Source organism: Chiloscyllium plagiosum, chromosome 2, assembly GCF_004010195.1.
Source record: "Chiloscyllium plagiosum isolate BGI_BamShark_2017 chromosome 2, ASM401019v2, whole genome shotgun sequence".
Lineage (NCBI taxonomy): Eukaryota > Metazoa > Chordata > Chondrichthyes > Orectolobiformes > Hemiscylliidae > Chiloscyllium > Chiloscyllium plagiosum.
In genome coordinates, this window is record NC_057711.1 from 105,665,438 (window position 1) to 105,675,832 (window position 10,395).

Here is a 10,395-nt window from a genome sequence, read left to right on the forward strand (position 1 = left end):
TACAAAATTATGAGGGGCATGGATAGAGTAAATAAGCAAAGTCTTTTCCCTGGGGTCGTGGAGTCCAGAACGAGGGCATAGGTTTAGGGTGAGAGGGGAAAGATATAAAAGAGACCTACAGGCCATCTTTTTCACACAGAGGGCAGTACATGTATGGAATGTGCTGCCAGAGGAAGTGGTGGAGGCTGGTACGATTGCAACATTTAAGAGGCATTTGGATGGGTTTGGAGGGGTATGGGCTGGGTGGGACTTGATTGGGTTGGGATATCTCGTCGGCATGGACGGGTTGGACTGAAGGGTCTGTTTCCATGCTGTATATCTCTATGACTCTATGACTCTACAAGTGTTGGGCTCGGTGGTTGTAAGTGAGGGAAGATGTTGCGAGTAATAGTGAAAGCAATACATGAATTTTGGTGGAAGATGGATATAGTAATAGAGGTAGAATGAGTGTAAAATATCAGATGATGCCTCTTCCCCTGGCAGAATGGAGGAAGGTCTTTAAACCCTGCTTCCTACACTATTGACTATTCCTCCAGATGGCTGCTATTGCACTGAACTGGATGGCAGTTTTGGACCAGGGTGGCATGAACTTGTATTTTGGATTCCTGTGCTGGTTCTGGAGAAAAGAGGGCATCCTGCTAGTGCATCACCCCATCTGGCAGAATCTCTGGGCTCCTGACCCTTGTCTGTCATGTCCAAGGCAAATGTCAGGAACTGTGCAGAGCAGCTCTGGACTGACACTGCTTGTCCAAGTGAGCAACTGTTTTTAAATTTGGCGCTAGCATTAAGAATGCTGATCAATTTCAGGATAGCCCGGCTGTGGTGAATTGTTGTGGGAATGGCAATTGGTAAGTTGCGTCTGGAATTGGATGAGAGGGATGCTGTGGGGATGGAGTAGGCAGTTAACTAGGTGCATTTGGTAAGGTCTGATGAGAGAACCTGTTAGGTCTCATGGTTATGAACCCCTCTCCACACTTAGAGAAAAAAAATGCTATTTGTACTTCACGAAAAAACATAAGATTCTGCCCTCAGTATTCAATCATTGAAGGAGTTCTCACTTTGGATATTACATTGTTTCAGTGAAGTTATGTTTACTCTGCATCAAAACAGTCTCCTTCCTTGATGACCACTCACTGGTCAATTACTTTGATGCTTGACTGGAATTCACCAAATCCAGTTCTCTTCCAACTCAGTTAAAATAGCATCCCTTCATTTGAGTATTTTTATGCTTGATTGTTTCTTGATTTTTTCCATCACTACTCTACATTTGAAAATATTATTATTGTTTGATCTCCCACAGATACAGGACCCACTTTTCCCTTTTAATTCACTGAGTTAGATCAAACACCCTTTCCTAACATGTTCTCTTATACACATTTCAGGAATTCCTCCTTCTCCCTAGCCATCATACTGCTGTTATGCAGTCAATTTAAGGAAAATGGAACATCACCATCATCACGATTCTACAGTTCTTGCACCTGCCTATACTTTCTCTGTAACATTTGAATAATTTGCCTGCAAACATTCTCTTCTCTACCATTCCTACTGTTGAATGAACTACAGGAAAAAAATCACTATTATTCTTGAATTAAAAAATAATAAGCTGTTCTTTGTGCCTCAGCAATGGTGCAACAGCTTTTAAACTGAAACATTCTCCCATTTTCATTGATCTTTCCTCAAATTTTATACACAATAATATTAAGTCCTAATCCTTATCTTCTTTGAGCAAAATCTCTGGTATTGTTATGTGGAAAGTTGTGACCATAGCTGATAACCTCATTTATCATAGTGCATTTATGTACATGCCCCTAGCCAAGCTGTTCCAGAATATCAGCAACACTGGCATCTATCTGACAATGTGAAAATTGCCCAGGTACGCACTGTGCAAAAAGCAGGGCAATTCCAACTCAGCCAATTATAGGCCCATCAGTCTGCTCTTGATCATCATTGAAGTGATAGAAAATGTCATCAATAGTGCTATTAAGCAGCACTTACTTCTCAATAGCATGATCACTGACACTCAGTTTGAGTTCCACTAGGGCCACTCAGCTTCTGACTTCATTACAGCCTTGGTTCAACACAAGACAAACAGGGTAATCCCAGACGTGGGTTGAGAGTGACTGCCGTTGTCACCAAGAATGCATTTAACTGCATTTGGCGCCAAAGAGCCTGGAGTCTTTTAGAATCAGAGTGAAACTCTGCTGCTTGAAGTTATACCTGATGTAAAGTAAGATGATTGTGGTTGTTACAGGTCACACATCTAGGCTCCAGCTTATTTCTGCAGGTATTCCTCAGGGTTAGGTCCTAGGCCCAAATATCTTCAGCTTTATCAGTGACCTTCCCTGCATTATAAGCTCAGACACAGAGATGTTTACTAATGATTGTACAATGTTCACTATCATTCATGACTCCTCAGATACTGAGGATGTTCAAATGGAGCAGGATCTGAGCAATTTTCTAGATTTTGATTGACAAGTGGCAAATAACATTTGTGCCTCACAAGCAATGACTATCTCAAGACAGAATCTATTCACCGTCTTTGACATTGAATGACATTAACATCACTGAATCCTCAACCATCAAGATTCTGGAGATTACCATTGACTAGAAATTGAACTGGACTAGCCAAATAATTGCATCGGTTATAAAGCAGGTTCAGAAGTCAGGAATCTTGCTGTGAGTAAATTACTTCCTGACTCTCCAAAGCCTGTTCATTCTATACTGGGCACAAGCCAAGAATATCCCCCACTTGTCTGAGTACAGCAGGCGACTTGATTGGTTCCATATTCTTAAACACTTACTATCCCTACAACTGACGATGAGTAGCAGCAATATGTACCACCACAAGATACACTGCAGAAATTCATCAATGTTCCTTAGAGAGCATCTTCCAAACCTATGTCTGCTATCATATTGAAAGGCAAGGGCATCAGAAACTTAGGAACACCACCATCTGCATGTTCTCCTCCAAAACACTCACCATCCTGACGTAGAACTATATCATCTTTCCTTCAATGTCACCGAGTGTACATCCTGGAACTCCTTCCCTAATGGCATCAGCATCTCGTAAACATCTTTAATACATCATTTTGACTCATTGGGATGAAGTTTCCCGTTGTCCTACCCATGAGAAAGAAACTAGATGGTGACAATTCCCAACATGAAAGATCGAACGGTTATCTGGCAACTCCAGCTCATCGCTAGCTTCTCCGGACATCCAATTTAGAGACAAGGCAAATAAATCTCAGGGCATGTTCCACGGGAAGTGGCGATATGCATCACCAAGACCTGTCCATCAGGGCCTCCATGACACCTTCAGCACAGCAGGGTGGCAGTTTCTGGTAAAGGCTTTAGCTTGAAATGCAAATCTGTATTTTCTCATTACAATACTGATGTGTTTGGCAGAATGGATAATGACCTTCTCTACAGTGTATGGGACTATTGACAGAACCCATGCATGTCAACTTTTGAGCAGGTGTATGGTGGGCTTTAAAGATAGTACCCCATCAGGGTAGTCCAGTCAGTGATCAATGGGAGAATAAATATGATGAGCAGAGCAGCAGAGTGATGTAGCGCATTGTTAATGAGGTGAGTTTGAGAAAATAGTGGAGAAAGCTCATTAGGTCTCACAGACAGAAAGTGACAACTGAGGGTGAGCTGTGAATAGGGTGCAGAGATGCTTCACTATGATTTGGACAAGCTGAATGAGTGGTAAATGCATGGCAGATGCAGCATTACGTGAATAAATGTGAAGTTATCTACTTTAGGAACAAAAACAGAAGGCGGATTATTATTTCAATGGTTATAAATTGAAAAAGGGCAATGAGACCTGAATGTCCTCCTCTATTAGTGACTGAAGGTAAACATGCAGGTGAAGCAGATAGTAAAAAAGGATAACTATATGTTAGCCCTCATAGCGAAAGGATATAAATACAGGAGTAGAGACGTTTTATTGCATTATACAAAACCTTTTTAAGACCACACTTGGAATTTTGTCTGCAGTTTTGGTCTCCTTATGTGAGGAAGGATGTTCTTCCATAGAGGGAGTGCAGCAAAGGTTTACCAGACCAATTCCTGAAATGGCACAACTGACATATGAGGAGAGATCGAATCAGTTAGGATTACATTCACTAGTATTCAGAAGAATGAGAGGGGTTGCAGAAAATCCTATAAAAAATTAATAGGAATAGTCAGGGTAGATGCAGGCAAGATGTTCCCAATGACAGGGGAGTCCAGAAGCAGAGATCACAATTTTGGAGTGAGTGGGGGAGAAAAACCTTTACCCAGAGAGTGGTGAGCCTGAGGAATTTGCTACCACAGAAGGCACTCAAGACCAAAATATTGTACGATGTCAAGAAGGGGTTGGATATAACCCTTGAGTCTAGAGAGATCAAAGGATGGGGGGAACAGTGGGAATAGGTTACTGAGTTGGTTGATCAGAAATGATCATAACAAATCGTGGAGCAGGCTCGAAGGACCCAATGACCTATTCCTGCTTCTATTTTCTATGTTTCTCTGACTGAAATTGACACTTAGCCAATTTTTGGGCAAGTTCAATCTGCAGAGTCAAAAACGCAATGGCTCATGTCCTAAGGACAAAATTGTGAAAACAAAATTAGCAGTTTTTAGATGTTGTTGGAATAATAAATATTGATTGGAGGAAATTCACTTCCCTTTCTTTGAAATAGCACTGTTAGTTCTCCCATGTTTCCTTAAGGAGAAAGATGAGACCCTCGTTTAGTATCTCATTTGGAAGACGCAGCTCTGACATTGCAGCACAGTCTCTGAACTGCACTGGAATGTCAGCCAAAAAAACTGTGCCCATATTTCTACAGCCCATTGTGAACTTACAACTCAGAAGTCAGGTTGTTCCCAAGTGAATCACACCTGACAAGGCATGTGCAAACTGAACAGTTTTACCTGAGTACATATATTTCAAAAGAAGATCTGTCTTGTCCCCAACACCACCCACACCCAGCAAAACTGACTGCAGCATTTGGGATTGCAGTGAATGATTATGGGAAGCCGACATTCAGACAGCATGAATAAACCTGGTAAAAACAAGGACTGCAGATGCTGGAAACCACAGTCTAGATTACATTGGTGCTGGAAAAGCGCAGCAGGTAGGCAGCAGGCATTCCTGATGAAGGGCTTTTGCCCGAAACATCGATTTTCCTGCTCCTTGGATGCTGCCTGACCTGCTGCGCTTTTCCAGCACCACTCTAATCTAGCATGACTAAACTTGTCAGCTTCCAGCTTGCTTGTCCACACATCTAGATGTGAAACCTTTGATTGTATGACAGAAAATAGGTCTGAAAAACACAAGTTCTGTGAGCTCAACAACATATTATACTGTAAATTAAAGTACATCCTGGAGCAATTTCAAGGATCTCAAGATCCTGATCTCAAGATTCAAATAAATGTTTGCCATGCTCTCAAGCTTTTGCTTTTGTGGACTGCCATCCTATCAGACCTCTTGGATGAGATTACTATCATGGAATCATTCCTGGCTCTCCACTATTTCCTGTATCTAGTTGATATTTTTCTTGCTTACAATAACACATTCAAGATTTTACTCACATGGAGAAAACACAGCGGTATGGATGTGTTGGGTTCAGTAGCCTTTGAAAAAAGGAATTGCTGTTGGGTAACTAGGAGAGTTAATGGTTAATGGTTGGAAATTTGGCAATCAGGAAAGATCTTTATGATGGGGAGAAGGAGAGATTTTGGGGAAAAGCTCCAGCACGTAGGTCCAAGAAGGTTTAGGACTGTCACTGACAGTCAAACATAAGGATGGATGGTCCATGGCCAGACTAGAAGGTTGCAGAGTTGTGATGAGATAGACAAAGAGAAATCCTGAGAGGACCTAATCAGGTGGATGCCAAAAGAATGTTTCCTCTTGTGGGAGAACTAGAACCAGGGGTTCATATTTAAATGTAATGGGCCACTCATTTAAGACAGACATGAAGAAATGTATTTTTTCCTCATAAAGTTGTGAGTCGTTTGAAATTCCTTTCATCGAAAGGCAGTGCATGCAAAATCTTTAAATATTTTTAAGGCAGGGGTAGTTAGATTCTTGATTACCAAGGAAATGAAAGACTTTTAGAAATAAGTAGGAGTGTAGAATCTGGGTTAAAACCAGATCTTATTGAATGGCAGTGTAACCTAATCTTGTTCCCTGTTCATGGGTTTGCATAATCATAAGTGCCAACAAAGAGATCAAGGCTAAAGAAACATTTGTCAATGAACAGAAGAATTTTAAACACTGCATTTGGGACAAAGATCCAGTGCAGATCTAAAGCATGGAGGTAATACATAAGGTGGACTTAGTGAGGGCCAGTATATAGATCACAGCATTTTGAACCGGTTGGAATAGATGACCTTCTGTTTCTATTGAAGGTAGATTAAGGATGCAATGGTTCCACCATAAAGAGTAGAGGGGAATCAAAGATACTGGGAAAGAGCAGGAAAGTGGATGTTAGAAATGTTGGATTAGCCATGAATGGAACAACAGGTTCGAGGGATTGAACAGCCTACTCCTATTTCTATTTATTATGACCTTATGTCCTTACAAATGTTCAATGGGGATTATATTATGAGGTGACAGTGACTGTATTACAAGCTGTGCCAACAGAAGTGCCAAGAATCATAATTTTTCTTTATTTATATATCGTGAAGTAAATGAGGTGTGATGAGCCATTATGGCTCACTGGGTGATCTTGGTGATCAATTATGCTTTTTCTCTTGTTTGTCCCTGGCTTAAACAAAACTTTGCAATATTGGAGTCCTGCCATGCATGTCGAAATGGACCTTGGGAAAGGGATCCACCATGACAGGACTAAGACAAAATGACACTAAACTTATCTTCATTGCTAGCAAAACTGCTAATGTGTGTTGGCAATGTTAAGGATCTGTCTGTGTGAGTTCAAATCATTAGACACAAAAATAGAAGGAGTGAATTAAACTGAACAGAATGTCACTGTTCATAAGACATTAGCACAAATGTGTGCTTTGTGTTTGCTCCAGCTTTTACTCTGCCTTTTCTAAACACAGGGAAGTTTAAGAATGGGCAATAGTTTTAAGTACACGATAGGAGCTTGGATGCTTGTAAAATAGCTCTCGAACCTTTCATTTTCACTGACCTGAACAGAAATCAAGATGCAAAGTCTAAACTCCCCCCAAAATTGAAGAGTTTTTAAAATTCATTCATGGGCTGAGGGTGCTGCTGGCGAGGCCAGCATTTGTTGCCCATGCCAGAGGGCAGTTAAGAGTCAACCACATTGCTGTGGGTCTGAAGTCACATGTAGGCCAGATCAGGCATTTCCTTCCCTAAAAGATATTAATGAACTAGATATTTTTTTCTCAACTAGATGGCTTTCTTTACGGTCACCTTTAGACTTTTAATTCCAAATTTGTATTGAATTCAAATTCCACCATCTGCTATGGTGTCCAGCGATACTACCAGTAGGCATCGCCTCACTCTAACCCTGGAGTATGGTTATTTGAGCTCAATGTGTTCCTTGGCTCCTTACATTAGTGACCATCCATCATATGTGAATTTAGCTGTTGAAACTCAATTTACTGTTCAACCGTGGAAGGCATTATACCTGAACCCAAAACATTCTCAATCATTATCTACAAATGCCTGCTAAACAATCCTGTAATATAAATTCACTAAAATCTGATGAAACTGAGTGTTGTAAAATACGAGACATTCAACACTCAATTTCTTCAATACTATCAATAGAAATCTTCAATTTAGTTACTAAAGAGATACAAAAAGCAATCAAAATGGCTGTTGTTTTACGATCAGAAAAGTAGGAAAATAAAGGGAAAAACTTCCTTATTAAACTAGCAAGCACATGAAAATGAGTGATAAGACAGATCCCCAGCCTAAAAGGGATTAGTTATGATTAAAAAGCAGACGATTGATGAGGAATCTTATTAATACGAGTCACGTCAAATATGACAGATGGGTCCATATAAAACCCAGATTGTTACTTAAAGTAGATCAAGAACGCAGAACGACAGGGCAGAGTCAGAAAACAGGAAACAAATCTGGAATGATAAAAGGAAGTGATTATATACTGAAAGAGTAAGAAAAGTTTGAAATAATCACAATTGAGGCATTAAAAAAATTCCACAATCAGTTAGCACGTCCTTCCTGCTCTTGTATGGTTTTCCACACACAGACTAAGTGTCTTTGCTGATCTGTTTAGTATCATTGTGAGCCTTTGATTGTAAGTGGTGATGTTGTTGCCAGCAGCAGTTACCGCCCTTATCGTGTCAAGCAACATCACCACCTGCAGCACCAGCATCGTGTAACCTTGCAATGCCTTGGAACTTTATTGATGGTGAGTCAACAAGGCAAATGAAGGTGTTGTATTATGAGGAAATTTTTGAAGAGGCTGGACCAGGACTCCATGAAATTTAGAAGGCTGAGATGTAATCTTATTGTTACACTTACAATTCTGAAGACGCTTTAATCGATTATATACTGAGAGGATGTTTCATTTTGCAGGGGATTCTACAAATAGGGGTCATAGCATCACAATGAAGGATCTGCTATTGAGGTGGAGGTGTGGAGAAATTTCTTCTCTCAGAGGGTTAATAAGATTTAGAATTCTTTTCCCCAAGAACAGTAAAAATTGGATCATTGAATGCATTCAGATTTTGGGGAGTCCACAGTTAATGAGGGCAGACAGGAAAGTGGAGTTAAGAGTACAGTTGCATCAACAATGATCATTATTTGATGCAAGAGTAAAGTGAAGGGGCCAGATGGTCTAGTCCTGCTTCAATTTTGGCTCTAAATGGCATAGAAGAGGCTAAGAAATATGCTTTAAGTTAGCAAGTTTCCTTTCTGAACTTAACCTATGGTTATGCACTTATCCAAGAAAGCAGGTATAATTCTGTTCATTTTCAAGTTGACAGAACACCTGGATGCACATGTGACTTATATTTATAAATTGTTGAAACCTTTATCTAGCATATAAATTGCAGTTGAATATATTTTCATCCCTATAATTTTAAACTATCCACATATAATACCTTTCTGTGAATAGTTTTTCTGTATTGTCACCCTGGTGTGAAAATAATTAGGGTATTTCTGGTATCCAAGCATGCTGTTGACTTACTAAGATTGTTTCTCACTAGTTTAAAAACAAGCAACCTGAAGAAGCACACGGTGCTGTATGAAAAACAAAACACTATATTGTAACATCAGTGTGACTTACACCGCCTTCAGAACTGGCAAATTGCATTTAGGTGACCATATTATTTTTCAAATTTGAGTTACCAGGTTAGATCATTAGCAATGCTAATTGGTAGAAGCTGGAGATTTGTGCCTCATGCCTTTCAGAAACAAAGACCAACCAGCCCCAGTCAAAATCTGAGCTTTTGAATTATAATTTATGTTTTAAGCTTCATTTTGAGCAGTTCTACATTAGACCTTATCATGATCTGACTACACCCATTTCCCACCTGCTAGCCTGACCACTTAATTACTCGAGCAACCAGAGTATCTACTCACTCATTAACCCACTTACCAATTAAAACCATTTACCACCTTACCCACCCATCCAACTTATCTTCTAGGTCATATTCTACAGTAGTTGCTTTTTGCAATATGGTCTGCTGTAATTGGGGAGACAAAACATAGTCTGGGTGATCACTTTGCAGAACACCTATGTTTTGTTTGCAAAAATTACCCTGAGCTTCCAGTTGCCTGCCAGTTCAAAACACCGCCATGTTCTCTGGCTAACGTTTTTGTCTTGCTTGCTGTAGTACTCCAGCGTGGCTCAGCGCAAACTAGAAGAACAGTATCTCATTTTTCACTTGAGGATCCTGCAGCTTTTGGGACTACTGAGTTCAATAATTTTAGGGCCTGAGCATCTTCTCTCCCATGTCTTTATGCCAATTCTCACCCACCCAGACCTTGTCATCACATGGGCGGCGACCACAGCTATCCCTTCATTGGCTACTAATAGTCCCAATTAGCAGCTATTGATTTGCCTAGGTAACATTTACTCACTCTTTTGTCTGTCCAACTGTTGCCTCTCTCTCTCTCTCTGGGCTTCATTTCCACCTATCATTTATTTGTGTTAGCTCCACTCCATCTTCAGTATATATATCAACCTTTTCTTAGCAACAATCAATTTTTACAAAGGATTAATGGACCAGAAAATTTAACCTTGATTTCTCTCCATAGAAATACCAAACCTGCTGAGTTTTCCCAACAATTTCTATTTTTGTGACTTCTTACCCAATGACATAGCAAAGATAAGTGGGAAAACTGAGGACTGGGAAGCTTTTAAAGAGCAACAGAGGATTACTAAGAAGGAAATACGCAGAGAAAAAATGAGGTACGAAGGTAAATTGGCCAATAATATAAAGGAG